The sequence below is a fragment of the Dendropsophus ebraccatus genome, chromosome 1 (genome assembly GCF_027789765.1).
Source record: "Dendropsophus ebraccatus isolate aDenEbr1 chromosome 1, aDenEbr1.pat, whole genome shotgun sequence".
Lineage (NCBI taxonomy): Eukaryota > Metazoa > Chordata > Amphibia > Anura > Hylidae > Dendropsophus > Dendropsophus ebraccatus.
The window spans coordinates 159,036,624-159,054,015 of record NC_091454.1 but is presented as its reverse complement, the minus strand read 5'-3'; the positions used below and the strand labels follow the sequence as shown (position 1 = coordinate 159,054,015).

Sequence of the window (17,392 nt, the reverse complement as noted above, 5' to 3'; positions counted from 1 at the left end):
CAGCGTATGACAATAGCTATAACATAGCACAGGATAGTAGGATAGTATAGGTGACTTGTCCAACACACAACACACTACACACATAAAATCTTGTGTAAAATCCTGTATGTGCTTGTTTAACCCATCTGTTACCCCAGGGGGCTACTATACATTTGCAGAGCTGTCAGTGGGTTAACTCTTAGTGTGCTTCTACAAACAACAGATGGCCACCTCTACTGTAAAGACACTTTCCACTTGTGAACAGGTTCAGGCTGAAAACAGATGCTTCTTCCTACCATTTCACAAGGCCACTTGGCTTGACAGGCAGGGGTAAGTGGGAGAAAGTGTCCAGCGAGAGCTGGTGGAGGAGCAGCACAAGAGGTCTCATTGACGTGCATCACCAAGCCTGTAATACAAGCCTAAACAGAACCCCTATTGGCAGCACATACATTGGTGTGGACACCGGCTATATGCAAAGTCTATTCACTACCGATGATGGAGTAAGGCCATAACTACACAGCTCTATACGGCACATCTGTGACCACAATGTATGCCGTGCTCTATAAGCAGAATGACAAGCTATAAGCAGGGGGTATAAAGGAGTGCAGAGCCTGTAATCGGGCCTGTGGGATAAAAAGGGTCCATAGAGGATATAAGCTGTGATAGTGGGGGGAGGAGGACAAGTATTGCATTACTTATTTTGCCACAGGGTCTAAAAAGCCTTGAGCAATGTGGGTTATAGTACAGTCACACACAATGGGCCTCATGCATCAATGTGTGGTAATAGCAGCCTCGCCTTAGCAGCTAATCATTCCTGTCAGATCCCCATCTGGTAGTCACATTGACTAAAGGCCCTATTCCACGGAACGATTATCGTTCGTATTCGGCCGATATCGGCCGCTACGGACGATAATCGTCCCGTGGAATAGAGTGCAACGATCAGCAGACATCGTTCATGTCGGCTGATCGTTGCAGTCGCTTGTTTTTCAACATATAGCAGCGATCTGCTGCCGTGGCTCCGTTTAATAGGAGCGTCGGCAGCAGATGCTGCTATATCCTATGGGCTACCCGGACGATCTAGCGATCCCCCGGGCAGCCCCCCCACCGCCCCTCCCACACTCACCCGCTCGCTGCAGCCGCGCTGAATAGCGGCGGCAGCGAGCGGGGAACGAGGAGCAAACGAGCGCTGAGAACGCTCGTTTGCTCCTCTGACGACCAGTGGAATAGGGGCATAAGGGTGCATTCACACGCTCCGTAGATCACAGAGCCTACCAAGGGCTGTGTCACTACAGTAGCTGGAAGATGTGAATAGGCTCGGAGCTCCCGGCACCATAATATACATGACACCAGGAGTTCCCGATGCCGGACTGCAGCTTCGTAGGCTCCATCTTCTGAGCTAATCTGCAGGCTAAAAATAATGTCCTCCATACAGAACTTTAATAGCAGCAACCTACAGGGCTGTTTAGAGGGTGACCTGAAGCATCTGTGCTACATTACAATGCCTGTAGTGGGGTCCCCAATGATATGTCATTTATAGTACAGCACACAGAGGTCTAAGGCCCCTATAGTGATGCTCCTTGGTAACAGGTTCTCCTTAAAAGCATATGGCCCACTGGGACAATAATTCAGCACTACCAAAGAAAATTGATGTTTCCATGGTGGCACATATACACAATGCAACCCAACTATCCCTAGTGGCACAAGGACTACTCACGTATAGAACCAACATGGCAATGGATCCATTAACAGCCTTTTACACAGGCTGATTATTGGAAAAATGAAAGCTTGTAAGAATACTTGTGTATTATGGCCAATGAACATTGGAGTGTCACTGGTATAAAAATTATAAATCATATACATTTATTTATATATATATATAGAGATATATATTATACACACACAGCAGGGTATTGTGCTAGTGCAGCGTGATTACCTTTTACCTCACATGATTGTTTGCAAGCAAAGTGTTGCTGTAGGGAAAGATCATGCAAATGCAAGTTCTATGGAGAAGAGAAATGAGTTAAAGAGGGCAGTAAGGTATTAACCCGAGAGGCTGCAGTAATTCTCCGGTGGAGATTAGAGAGTGGCCGGGGCCGGGCGTCTAATCATTGTAGATCCTGTAGATGGAGCCAGAGAGGAGTGATAAATCCACTCATCCTATCATTGTATGCCCTCAGGTATTTACACAGGGAAACACCTGTAAGCGGGCATTAAAGGGCTGGGCAATGGAAAGCCATACAAATACTAAGAGGCAAACAAGAGAGAGATATACAAGAACTGAAGAGCATTCAGACCAAACACAGTTTCTGATCTGTCTAGTAGTAAACATGTAACACGCATACAAAAGAAACAGATAAAAAGGATAGAGAGACCAAACACACTGTGGATACGGGGGCCTTAAGGAGAAGCGGAGACTGAGAAGTGGAGACTTATTTTCTCTAATAAAATATAATACACTGTTTTGTATCTTCACTTGTACTTATGACCTATGGAACATTGATTATATTTAGAGATGCCCTTTAAAAGAGAAACTAACAGCAGGTTAGAAGTCTCTAACCCATAGTGCACAGAACAATGAGAATGAAGATAGTTTTCGCACCTTCACGCGGTTGTCATTAAATCCTGTTAAATTAGGGGCACTGGGGGCAGTCTACAACCATCAGTACAACTCTCTGTCCCTTCTCATGAAAATTCATTAAGATTCTGTTCGTAAGGGTCCTTTTATACTTGCAGATCTTAAGCTATCAGTGGCTGCAAACTAGCAGTGTCTTAACATGGCAGAATTAGTTGAACAGCCAGTACAAACAATCCTTGTATCGTTTGTGCAGCCATTAAAATACATTGCCATTGACCACACATCCCGTTTACACAGGCAGATGTGTGGCCAGTAAATATATAGGCCGGTCAAAAGATGCAATCAGCCGATGAGCAGGCGTTTTCTGATAATCAGCCCGTTTGGCTGAAACGTTGCTTAGTGCGCTTTTAAACAGGTGTTAGCAGGAGTTGGGCTCTAAAGACTTGTAGCGGGATTGCTAGCTAGGGAGTTATGTGTGCGGCCTTGTGCTTCAGCCAGCTATAGCTCAGGTAGCAGGTCTCAGGAATGAATGACATGTCAAAATGTAAAACAAAATCACAGTAATGCTTTAAGTGAGCCCGCTTGACTCCTAAGCACCGAAGTAATCAATAGGTTACACATTACACTGAAGGTTTCTCCAGAAATCTATTGTTAATCTGCTCAACTCCTCGTGCTGTACAACATGATGCCGGCAGATTAAACAGCATTTCCATATTGACAGGTTTCTCTTAAGATGCATGTGACCTTTGAGTATTATCACTTTAGAATGTATTGATAGCAAAATGAGAGAATTAAAAAGGTGAGATGACAAAGGTGTGCCAAGGAAAAACTGATCAAATCTGCTCTTTTTACTTCTTTAGGCTGGGTTCACACTAGGTATATTTCAGTCAGTATTGTGGTCCTCATATTGCAACCAAAACCAGGAGTGGATTAAAAACACAGAAAGGATCTGTTCACACAATGGTGAAATTGAGTGGATAGCCGCCATATAACAGTAAATAACTGCCATTATTTCAATATAACAGCCGTTGTTTTAAAATAACAGCAAATATTTGCCATTAAATGGCGGCCATCCACTCAATTTCAACATTGTGTGAACAGATCCTTTATATGTGTTTAATCCACTCCTGGTTTTGGTTGCAATATGAGGACCACAATACTGACTGAAATATACGTAGTGTGAACCCAGTCTAAAAAGGTATTCACAGCCCACAAAAAGATGGCATATCCCTGGGATATGATCTGTTGCATTGTGTCCTCTGCAGCCCCACTGATGAGGAAGGGGATCCAGAAGCATGCAAGATTGACATGAAGGTTTAAATGGAGAACACGGGACTCCCATTCTGGTGATAGATCCCAGCAGTTTACCCCACCAATCTAGCAAATATAAAGTGTACAGATGATAATAAACTATCAGAATACCCTTTTTTAAGGCTGGGTTTACACTACGTTTTTGCAATCCATTTTTTTTTTTATTGCAAAAAACGGATGAGAATTTTTTGAAAAGAACGGCTGCAACTGTGTGCATCCATTTTGATCCATCTTTTTCCCCATTGACTTCCATTCGAAAAATGATGAATCAAAACAAATCTTTTTTTTAGCATACACAAAAAAGTGGTCGACCTCATCTTTGTGTCCGCTAAAAAAAAAAAAAAAAAAAAAAACAACCATTTTGATCAGTTCTTTTTTTAATGGAAGTCAATGGAAAAAAACAGATCAAAAACAGATGCACACACGCATCCGTTTTTTCTATCCGATATTTTGCAAAAAAATTGATTGCAAAAACATAGCATGAACCCAGCCTAACTTTGTTAACACTAAGATAGAATATCGTATTTCAGCAATACTGGACCAGATGTAGATCTTATGTATTTTCTAAGGAGCTTCAAAAGAACTAGCTGCTCACAAATTGCCTGTTCAGTGCATTAACACAGAGTCATGGGATCATCCATCTTTACCAAGGACGTCACACTTATAAATAATCATTTACATGAATTGAGCATTGTGTAGGCAAGTTATGGATGACACTGAGCACAGCAGGAGCAGGGTAAAAGATGTAGCGGTGCAAAACAATGACACTGCACTGCAGTCGCTGGTGGCGGCATGTGTCAGCGTGCAATTTTACAAACCATTATTATAAAGCGTGAAAATCCATGCCATAGACATCCCTACTACTCACCCTGTATGTAACTAAATTATATGCCACCCCAAATTACCTTAGATACATGGTGTGTAGATAAAAGTAGCAGAAAACTAAGAGGAGACACACAAGGGAGTTGTGGACCACTTGTACAAGGCACTTATGGTCTCCCGTCTGGAAGAGATGTGCAGCCTGTAGGAGGAGTGTGACTGGATGCTGTACTATGGAGAGAACAGAGACATTGGTAAGGTTTTACTCACACAACAAGCCCTTGGGTGCAGGAAGCAGATCCGGCTGCCCTTTCCCTCAATGAGCCGCTGTCCCCTGATTTCAGGGAATGTGCCAGATCACCCATTTAGGCTGGATGAGCAGGGTCGAGCAGCTGTGAGCTCTCTTCCTCGCTGAGCCAAGGGCAGCGGCCCAACATGACCTGCATTGTACATGTTCTTTGTTCTCTCCTCTATATAGAAGCATTTTAAATACAAATTGACAGCAAACCAATGATCTTTTTTGCCTGCTTTATACTGACAGGATAGGACATACTTCTTAGTGAAACAAGTGAACAGAGCAGTGTTATGTATGAGGATATCTAGCCGACTCCACCTTCAGCATCCTCTCTAATCCAGCTAAGTAGTCAGCACATAGCAGCATTTACATTCCAGTTCTAGCTAGTCTGCTTAACCACAGCCACTAAGGTATGGCCATGCCCTCAAGATACCCGATGTGCACTACAATCACAGGAGTACAAGCTGCAATAATTCATGATGATCCCTGGGCACTGCCATCACTATATCGGGACAGATCTGCCGCTCAGAAGTCCAGAGAAGCTAGGTGACAACCACTCTAGGAGCAGAAATGTATTGTTCATCCAAGAAATATGGCCCAATTGTATTTTCTAAACCAATATCTGATCTGTCAAGTTATTCAATTCAAATCTTCACAAAAAACCCCTTTAGAAACAAGTAGAAAATCTGTACGGTGTACATGTCTGCTTCTCTAAATGCCCCATGCCAGCCCTACCACCCTGTGGTGGCTTCTACTCCAGTAATGGCACCTATGAGCTATCAGTGCATTACTCAGACTGGTCTTCTAGAAAGCTTACTGTATTCTCCATCTTCACCAGTCTTTGGCTGTGCCCAGCCATGCTGGCATGTAAGTATGGAGAGGTATGGGTGCAAGTGTTCACCGAAACCAGGGACTACATGACAGCTTCTGGCCTTCGGTGGAGCTCAGAAAGGGGATGTCACAAAGCATGATCTAGCTTGGTAGCAGATAGTCAATTGAAGGCTCTTGACAGCCCAAGTGTGGCCCTGTGTATGAGTGGGGTTGTGGATGGGATGTCTTTAAAGCGACTCTGTACCCACAATCTGACCCCCCTAAACCACTTGTACCTTCGGATAGTTGCTTTTAATCCAAGATCTGTCCTGGGGTCTGTTCAGCAGGGTATGCAGTTATTGTCATAAAGACAACTTTTAATCCGGCAGCGCTGTGTCTAACGGCCGGGGCATACATTTGTATATGCATTAGGCTAGCACACCCTCTCTGTCCTTCCTGCCCATCCTCATCATCATTAGGAATGCTCCAGGCAGATTGCTTCCTATTCCCCTTCTGTGTGTATAATGAACATGGGCTGGACCGTTAATACACCTGTGCAAAGCTCAAACAGCAGTAAATGTTCCTGGATCATTCCTAATGATGAGGAGGGTGGGGAGGAAGGACTGAGAGGTGGTGCAAGCCTAATGCATATACAAATGTAAGCCCCGACCGTTAGACACAGCGCTGCAGGATTAAAAGTTTTTAGGACAATACCTGCATCACCTGCCGAACGGACCCCAGGACAGATCTTGGATTAAAAGCAGCTATCCGAAGGTACAAGTGGTTTGGGGGGGGACAGATTGTGGGTACAGAGTCGCTTTAAAATGACAGAAGTAGATAGCATGGGGGAGGGCGGGTGTTTATATTACCTCGATTTTTATGCTTCTAGCCAAGGGAACTGATAATCAGTATGTATTAAGAAATAGATGTGCATACAATAATTAAAAAAAAAAAAGTATATTATTTCTTGGTATTTAGTTTGTTTAGCACACAAGAATCTTAAATGTAAACTACTTATTTCAGGCCCTATTATCCAGCTGTACTTCTGGTCCTGATCTTCTATTTCTGACACTCCGTGTCTGCAGTCTGCACGCTATACAGTAAGAAAATCATTGACAGAGAAGCTTCCTGTCTGCTGGAACGGGCACAAGAGACAGACACAAAGAGCACAACTTTCCAGCACTGCACAATAGTACTTGGCAGGAAGCGAGGTGCTACGGCTTTATTGTTAATGGGAAATGCAAGGGGGGCTGGGGGGGGGGGGGGGAGGAAAAAATGCCCAATGCAAAATACCAAGCAGGGGGTTCTGAAAGCAAAATGTTAATCGTATTGTATACCGACATTTTATATCAGCATAGTAAGGTGCTTAAAAGGGATTCTGTCAGCTGTAGAGATGGGAGCAAACCCGAAGGCTCGGCATTTGAATACCGGTGGCTAAAGTTGGATGCAGTGCTAGGGGGTTCTGGAAAATATACAGTGGCCGCAGAGAACCGGTCTGTTCACACAATGGTGCTTGCGGCTCTGCCCATACTCTCCATTGTGTTCACGGACAAACGGATGTGCCTGCATCAGAATTCAGCAGAAATGAAGAAACGATGATCTTTTCTCACATCGACCATTTCGTGACCCTGCCGGGTCATGGAACAGCCGGTGTCTTACGCCATGTGAACATGGCCTATGACAGCATCCATTCTTTCAAGGCAGCCTTAGGCCTGATTTACAATTGGTAGTGCAGTCCATAACTGCGGACTGCACTATGAATGTACATCAGTAGTGCTCCACAATTCACCGACCACTACATAGAAGATAGTTATCTGTGGCACATATGTGGGGCCGCACTAGGAACTGTAATGTTTTTGTTTTTCTTGCAGCACAGTTCACGCCCCTATACACATGTACAAACATGTAAACGGGATATTGAAATCTATTGGTCCTATGTACTGTCCACAAGTGTGGGCAGAACTTTGGTCGTTAGAATAGGGCCTTAGGGCTGCAGATAACTACTACTTCAGCCACCAATAATCAAATTCCGAGCAATCAGGTTTAAATGTGCTTGAGGTTCTCTCATCTCTAGTCAGCTGTAATTAAGGTTTCAAATGGCTGACACTGTTAAACAGCTGTTAGGGCACCTTTTATATACTGTATGTTTGTACTTTTATAAAACATACAAAATACCACCCCCACCCCCCAAAAAAATCCCTTACCCTGCTTGGGTATAAAGACAATTTATGTTATGAAAGTACAGACATATATATATGAAGGTTACCATGTGTCTCCTTGAACTAAGAGCCATATAACAGAGTCAGCAGCTTAGAATCTGAATAGCAGCTGAAAGATTGCAGTTAAGATGCAAAAAAAACAAATTTAGCTCCAGTGGCATATTCTGTATGAGCCACTCATCTGAGCATCTTCCTTAAAGGGGTTGTCCAGCAAAAATATTTTTCTTTCAAATCAACTGGTGTCAGAAAGTTATATAGATTTGTAATTTACTTCTATTAAAAAATCTCAAGTCTTCCCATACTTCTAAGCTACTAAATGTCATGAAGGAAATGTTTTATTTTCAGTCTGACACAGTGCTCTCTGCTGACATCTCTGGCCGAGACAGGAACTGTCCAGAGTAGGAGAGGTTTTCTATGGGGATTCATAAAAAAACGAGACAGAGTTCCTGTCTTGGCCAGAGATGGCAGCAGAGAGCACTGTGTCAGACTGAAAATAAAACACCATTTCCTGCATGACATATAGTAGCGAATAAGTACTGGAAGACTTGAGGTTTTTTAATAGAAGTAAATTACAAATCTATACAACTTTCTGATATCAGTTGATTTGAAAGAACAAGATTTTTGCTGGACAACCCCTTTAAGAGGATCTACCCTTGCAAATAAGTTTCATACAACTCTTCCAATAACATACTCTGCTGACAGTGGATTAGAGAATACTGCATAATTATAGAGCCAGGTTTCTTCCTATTCCTTTAAGGATTTCTACACATGTCCATACAAATGAGAAAGCTGCACTCCCTAGCAGATGAGTCCCCCATCCTGCAGACACACATGACTACATAGAGCTATGAAACAACACATACTTCCCACACAGTATACAAGGCATCCAGTGACTATAGTCACTAATGTGCTTGTCACACACACCTTTGTTGTGTTACCATAGTACATAACTGTGACTGTGTCTCAGGCTCCATGTGAAGGCTACACATACAGCCTGAGGGGCACACTAAGCAACTTCTGCTCCGAGACATTTGCCTTTTACAAAGGAAGCAGAGAAAAAAAGCACATAGCAACAGGCTGAGGTGTAGGATTGGCCGGAGCGTGTCCTCATCCCTCCTTGCACAGGAGAAGGCTTCTATGGTTTCCTGCTCCTTGGCAGCCTGCGGGCTGTTTGTTTCTCCTCCTGTGAACTCAGCTGGATTCTGCTCCACTTCAGGATATCAGAGAAGAACATCCACATAAGCCAAAAAATAACAAACACGTGAGTGCTGTGCTGACGGCCGATACCAGAGAACACACTGGCCCTGTAATGCAATACAGGGACATGCAGAAGAAAAGAATAAGGCCTCTATTCACACTTGTGAAATACTTTGTGTCAGGAGTCCTGCCATATTTTATGGCATGAATAATGAGATTTTTGTTGCTTCGTATAGATGCATTTATAACTTAGTGATAAGCAGTAGCCATGACACTGCCCCCCGAAACATGATATCGCTAATGTCACTACGGAGAAGTCAAGTGTCGGGAAGCAAAACAAGTAGGCCTTTTCTGCACTCTAGATAACCCCTTTAAAAAGAGATTGTACAGGTTATATATATATATATATATATATATATATATTTTATTTTTTTTTTTTACTTGTTAGGAAATCATAAACTTTACCCCTATACATATACAGATCTAAAATTCACACAGCAATGCTATAAGGACACATCAGGACATTGGTGGACCCCCAGCAATCAGTAGAGCGAGCCGAGAGAAGTGCACAATAGCACACTTTACTCCAGTAAGCAAAGTAGTGCACTGTTCCCCGCTTGTCCTACTAAGCAACAAAAGTTTTTTTGTTTCGTTTTATGACAGGTGACCTTTCAACTACAGCTTTAGGGTATAAACCCACACACCGTATATGCAGCAGATATGCAACAAATACGCAGCAGATTTGTTGGTACAGATTTGATGCTGTGTTCAGTTATTTAGATCTAATCTGCTGCGATTTTGCTGCGAGTTTGCTGCGAGTTTGCTGCGTATCGCAGCAGTAAATACGCTGCATATACGGTGTGTGGGTTTATACCCTTAGGCTATGTTCACACAACATACTTTTTATGAAAAAAACGGCTGTTGCTTTCAATGAATTACTGCAATACTGTAATGATTTGCACTGAAGTCAATGCAAACAATGGCCGTTGTTTTACAAAATGTATAAAAGAACAGCCATTGCCGTCAAAATAACGGTAATGTCAATTATTTCTGGCCGTTGTCCAAATATTTTGATTCATTTTTGAATTTTCATTCAAAACCACGGGCGTTGTTTTGGGTGCCAAATACAGGCTGTTGTTTATACACTGTGTGAACATAGCCTTAAAAAAAAAAAAAAAAAAAGTGAAAAGAGTAGCATTGGCTTTAATGGAGTAATCCATAATACTGAATTTCAAAGCGCTAAAAGAACAGAAGGAAAATGGGATGCTGTGACCTGGTGTTCCATGATACTGTCCAGGTATCCCATATGCGGCTAGTAATAAAGTGAGGAGCAGCACTTGTACAGTGCTACTACTGCAGCATCTCAGCACCATGTCAGTCAGAGGAAGAGCTGCTCCTCTGTCTCATACTCTTTGTAACAGATAACTTTATTAACAACATGACATCACCTAGAAACAGACAGCATTATACAAGTAAATACACAGTGCAAAAGTGGTTGCCATAATACTATTCCTATTGTGTTACCCCATGGATGTAACTTGGTTGTTAGGAGAATGCCAAGGGTCACCTGCTAAGTATTTGTGTGTGTCTGGAAGGTATGTCATATTCACACATTACACAGGACTGACCTATGGGCTCTACCATTGTACTAAGCAGACAGAGGCTTCTGCACAGCTATAGGAAGGAGATGGGAGCAGAATTATGAATACACATATTTTAGGAAAAAAAACTAATACATAGATATATTGGGGGAGACTTAACATGGTGTAAAGTGAAGCTGGCCCAATTGCCCCTAGAAACCAATCAGATTTTACCTTTCATTTTCCAAAGTGTCTGTGGGGAATGAAAGTTGGAATCTGATTGGTTGCTAGGGGCAACTGAGCCAGTTTCACTTTACACCATGTTTTATAAATCTCCCCCATCATACATACACTCACACACCTTTATTAGTGGGGAAAAGAAAACAATCAGGGACCTGCAGAGCTAGGTTGGCGCTCCACCAAACAGGTCATCATATCTCAGCTCCCTGACCCCTAGCAGTGTGACCCCTGCAGAGCATGAGGGACAATAAAAGACTCACAATGCTTTATACCTTGTGTGGTGATACAGATGACATAGTATGGCCAGTGGCAATAGCGTAGCCCAGTGGGTTATCGCTTTTTAACCCCCAGGCCCTGGGGACGCCCTCTGCTGTATTAAGTCAGTGTTCACACGTTTACTGATATAAATTCACAGGTGGTCACAAGTGGAAAGCTTACGTATATAGTCCAGACTAGACAGAGGTCTATGGATTCTAACCATCTTCATGCCTAAAGCGTTATCCCATAAACACTAGTAGGTTATTGATCTTCTGACATTTTAAGGATACAAACTCAATACTACTTTGCTGTATGAACATATTCCTAAATACCATCATACGGATTCATACAATGTTGGAGCCTGGAACTGCTTACCCCATTTGCCCAGATCCATCCTGGCCACCACTGAGGGTATAGGAGAGATCGCAGTCAGCTGAATGAGTGCTTGGCCGACACCTATGTAATGTGTATGGCCTGCCCAGAAGTGTTTATACTGTTCAGTCATTATTCATTAACCTTCATGACAATAGCACAACCCTTCTGATAATGTTATTAACTACTACAGGCTCTAAAGAAAATAAAAAAGCCATGGCTAGTGTGCTCAGCCTTGAACAGTCCCCTATTCTAGGAGCACACAGACACATAAGGCTTGTGAAAGAGACCATACATATCAGATAGATGTCAGCCAAATATGTCTGACAGCGGCTTATTTACCTCTATGTGTATGCAGAGGGTCAGTAGGCTATAACAGGCAGCCATCTGAAGGACATGGCTTATTTCAGGCCTAAAGGTCACATTAGTTTTAGCAGCATTTCTCCTGCAGGGTTAGGGCCCATTATAGACACAGCTTCCCACCAGCATAGCCATATGAAGACTTGGGCTTTGCAATTTTATTTTGGGATTTTTGTTTTTACAACTACTACAGTATATGATACCATAATATAAACGGACATCACGAGCCGGAAGCGGTCAATCACTCATGACTTTTTTTTTGTAAAAGTTATGGTTCAAGTAACCTTCATTGCATGTTTTTATACATTCATTATTTCTATACAGAAGCCTATAGGAGGCTTACTAGGTTACTAGGAACATTTAGTTTGCCCTTGAACATATTTTTTATATTTGTAAGTATATGCTCTAGAGGATTAGCCCTATTGTACACTGCCTTTACTTTAGGCATTAAAAAGCTTCAGGCAAACACTGCTATAATACTGCTTATTTGCCTCCCCAAGTTCTCCAGCAATGTAAATATAGATCGGTTACACAGCTCTAAGGAGGGTCAGCCATCTTGTGATGTTCCAATAGTTTTTATGGGATGAGAAAATCGTCCTAGTGTACATATAGCACATATGGATAGCATTAGTATATATGCTAAGGTACAGTTTGGTCTCACATTAGAACTCAACAGCCAGAAGCGTGTCACAAGTTTGCACATAAAGAGTTTGCAGTCGCCATATGCGATGTGGATAAAGCTCTTCCATATTACTGTAGGGTTTTACCTTTATGTATTAGCCTTCTTATACATTTTAAGAGCATACTAGTAAATCCCATTAGTTCCATCATAAATACATATGGCTGTCAACCCCACCGGCTCATGTGCTATCATTTGTTTATAAGCTCCTCTTAGAGGAAGATTCTCGAGTGATGCTGTTGTATGCAGAGAGGTGGGAGCAGGAGATACAAGATGAAATAACAGGAGGACTGGGTGGAGGGCGTTTAAAACAACCTCTAAGAGCTCTAGGGCTAGTGGGGCACAGGAGAAAAATTATAAGTTACTTACGCTGGTATAGATGCCCGGGCTTGATCCATGAAATGTACCCCTATGTCTCAGATGTGTGTTGGCGGTGTGGAATGGAGAGAGGGACAATGTTGCATGTGTGGTGGGATTGCTCAAAGTTAAAGCCATTTTGGTCTAAAGTTTTCTCTGTCTGTGCACACAATTCGGGGGGAGACGTTCACCTTTTACCTAAATAGCTCTTCTTTCCATGTGGCCTAGAGGTACAAATAAGAAATATGGGGTATATGTTCATAGCAGCTAGGGTTGTAATTCCCATTAAATGGAAAAGGTGGGACCCCCCTACAGTTGTAGAATGGGCTTATGAAGTTAATAATATAAGACGGATGGAGGAATGAGTGGCGGAAAGAAATAACAATCTGGCAGTATACAATAAAGTATGGGAGTCATGGAATAGATTTGTTGATTCAATAGATATGTATAACATGATTACATGATTATTTAGGACAATGGGGTTTTTATGTGGGGGGGGGACTAATGTATGTTAAGTGTCTTATATTGTTTGTATATGTTTTTTCCTTTGTTGTGGTTGTGTGTGACTAATAAATAAATACAATTTGACAAAATAAATAAATACATATGGCTGAAATAGGTGGATTACAATCAATAGTGTAAGTGAACACAGGCTGTATGGGGACCTACATAAGTGATGAGGCAGGAAGAATGAAATGCATGTATATATCTATATGTATGGCATTACTGTGTGGTATCAGCAGCCTCCTGCCTGCTCTCTGACAGGAGACCTTTAGTACACTTGGACAGGACGGCCTATGCTGCATGTTTTTATCTTTTTGTACAGATCCTTCCTAGCACAAAATCAAATTGTAACATCGGTCAAACTCCATGACCTACAGGCTGCTGTTGGGTTATAGACGTCACATAGTAACAAATTATCTGCTAGCACAGGAGCCAGGGAACAATGAACAAAATGACATGAAGGCGTCATAAAACTTTCTAGTCATGTGTTTCAGTGTGAACAGTCCTCCAGACAGCCAGGGTTTAGTTACCAGAGGACCACATTACCAACACTGACTAAACCTGAAAACCTACACATGTCTTAGCGAGGATCCTTGAGCTGAAAACACAAGGTCTGTGCTATTTTCAGCATATCTATGTTAAATATGCAGCAAGCCTATGGAAAGAAAACACAGATGAGAATTACCTCAAAGTAGGGGGCGGGGGTGGGATCAGCTCCGAGGAGAGCCCAGGCTATTGGGTGGCTGTAATGAAGGAGAAAGCCAGATAAAGATCCTTTATAAGAGGGCTCCACTTCCAAAGAAGGGGGGTGGATAAGCCTCTCCACCAAAAATGAGGGCCATTAACCCCTTCTCTGCAATAAGCAAAGCCACAGCTTCAGAAACATGACAAGTAAAATGCTGGCTGTCATAGTAAAACCACAGCGAGAGTCCGGGCATCAAGGGACGACGGGCATATACCAGGAATGGGTGTTTATAGCTTTGCTGTGCAAATGGTGGGGGGTGAATAAATGTATCCACTTTAAGGGTACAAACACACACACCATATACGCAGCGTATTTAATGCTGCGATACGCAGCAGATTAGATCTAAATAACTGAACACAGCATCAAATCTGCACCATCAAATCTGCTGCAGATCTGCTGCGTATATGGTGTGTGTGTTTGTACCCTAAGAAAAAAAGCCCCAAACCCATAAAAGATTAATACGCAACTAAAATTATCCTCTATAAAAATGCTGAAGGAACAAGTCATTTTACTGACAAACAGAAAGCTTTCTTTAGTGTCCTCCATCATTGGCATCGGTATGATCTCAGTGCTGAAGCCAGAAATTGTGGAGGAGGGGCCTACATGGACTATAATGGCGTCTGGCAGCTTGGGAATGCCGACAGACCTGAACAAGGGAATCAGCACACCTCCAACGCAGGAATTCTGGGAAAGACGGGAGTGACAACCTCTGCAGGGCTGTGATGGATGACACATTGGTTCTATAACCATGGGTCTCCAAACTGTGGCCCTCCAGCTGTTGCAAAACCATAAGTCCCATCATGCCCGGACAGCTAAAGTCTTGGATTTGGCAGCCCAGGCATGATGGTAAATGTAGTATTGCAACAGCTGGAGGGCCGCAGTTTGGAGACCCATGTTCTATAACCTTTATAATGGTACATAGAGATGCTGCTCAGTATACACATACATATAGCATGAGTATGCTCCATTCCCAGTTCAGTCTCTAAGAAGGAGACACACATATATTATTGGAGTAATGGTATACGTATGCCGCTTCTGTTAAATTACTACTGCCACAAATACCTTACCGGCAGTGAAGATTAGGCTGGGTTCACAGTGTGTTTTTTGCATCAGTTCTTTTCCATAAAACGGACATTAAATGGACTGCAAAAGCGCAGTGTGAGCCTAGCCTTAGTGAGATAAAGTAACCTCTGGCAGCGGCTCATCTCGCCTAAGAACAAAAGGATCCAACACGTTGAAACCCAAAATGCCCAATCCTTCGCTTCTCTACATCATTTGTCGGGGAGGAGGACTCTGTACACATTAGGTAGTCGGACAGTATAGCCGAAATGATGTTGGTCAGCTTTACTCACCTGTATGCCTATTAGATTTCCCACTAAGCCGCAGCTGTACCGGCCATGGCAACTGCCCAGCACTGGCATGAGCTCCCGGGCAGGAGATAACTGCCAGAGACTGAACACATTGGCGCTAAACCCGTAAGGTCGATGTCAGAGTTGCTTAGCAGACAAGAGCTAATGTAAAAACAGAGGGCAATATAGAAATGTGATGAATGTGTCATGGCCTGAAGCCCAGAAGGGGAAAAGGAAAAGGATCCTATGTGCCTCATATTCAGACATAAGCATGTGTCTAGGAATAGAAATATTAGGTGACAACGTATGACCCTAGTCTGGCTGCCCTCATTTCCAGGAGTAGATGCCATACTTGGAGCACTCAGGATATGTGGACAAACAAGGAAACCTGAGGACTATGTAGTGTCTGAAGATTATGTAAGTACCTAGAGCAGGTAGACTGCAGGATGAGAGCGCTCCACAGCCACTGCCTAATATAGGCCAGAATTACACGCTGGGGAAGTTGACATGTTCTGGTCATATTACCCGGAATATTTATAGACCTTCACTATTTATAAGTTGCTCTAAATAAGTCCAGAGGAAATGCTGGCCCACCGCACCACCGGCCCCTTCAGAAAGGCTGTATTCAAGGCCATGCCAATACCACAACTTGTTATTGTTGGACGACACAGCCTCCAGCACAAAGAACGGTGCACAACTACTCACACGTCTACCTGCTACCGTTCCCTCTCTACACAGCAGCGATGTCAGGCTAGGTTCACACTGCCTTTATTTATGCATCTGTTTTACTGTATCCGGCTTTGAGCGTTTCATTTTAACATGCAGAAAAAAAGTGGTAAAAGTGGTCAACCATGTGTGCGATAGAAAAAAAGAACAGACAACAAAAACAGTGTGAACCTAGCCTTATTTCATCTATTAGTCACCACAATGTAAAGGAATGCTCCCCAGACAAAAGGGGCCAGCTGTGAGCGCGTCACACGGAAAAGACTGTACACAGCCATATACCTGAGACACGAACAGAGCCACAAAGAAAGGACTCCAGAAAACCTCGCTATTGTTTACCGCTCTGGTTCTGTAGTCACACGAGGCTGGCGGTGTAAACACAAGCAGCCTGCTTATTTATGGAGTGGAAGATTGGAAGATATGCAACTTTTAACTGGTGTAACGTGATCTCCATTCGACCCAAGACAAGCTTGCTTTTGTACAGATCAGCTGCTCCTCAGAATACTACACAACCTGCCAGCTCAGCTATTCATTGGCTTAACTCTTCGCTGTCTGTCCTCTCCATCACAAGTAACTTGACACCCTCGGAGAAAGAGAGAAAAAAAGGGCTGCCTGTTCTGGTGATGGTGGACAGATAGCGGAGGACGCTAATCATTACAATGTGTGCCCAGAAGTGTCGCCGTTGTTATACAGCCACACCTGTGGCTCTTAGGGAACTACAACTCCCATCATGCCTGTCACTGACTGTGCATGATGGGAGTTGTGGTCTTACTAAGAGCCACAGGTTGGAGGAACACTGGTATAGCTAGGCATTCCAGTATGGAGGATGATACCTGTCTGTAGTAAGACAAATAACCAAACACAAAGGAGCGGTGTAAGGAGGCAGCCATGGTGAATGTGTGACAATAGTGACTGATACAGCAGACTCCTACAGGGCCAGGGTGACCCTAGTACATGGGGCATAGCACCTAGCCATATAATGGGGGCAGCTTAGGGAGATAAGCATAATACAATGGTGTC

General features: G+C 43.1%; 1 protein-coding gene across 4 annotated transcripts in view; it reads right to left on the bottom strand.

Annotated features, from left to right (window-relative positions):
* The window catches only part of ATOSA (atos homolog A), a 62,948-nt gene that overhangs the window by 19,708 nt on the left and 25,848 nt on the right, over nucleotides 1-17,392 (bottom strand). The window contains exon 1 of one of the 4 annotated variants that reach the window (XM_069982671.1): nucleotides 15,653-15,720. The exons of 2 other annotated variants lie outside the window; for them this stretch is intronic. The gene's annotated coding sequence lies outside the window, so the exon portion shown is untranslated. Of the gene's footprint in view, nucleotides 1-14,240; nucleotides 14,274-15,652; nucleotides 15,721-17,392 lie in introns of those variants that run through there. One more of the 4 variants, XM_069982679.1, reaches the window with a different exon arrangement.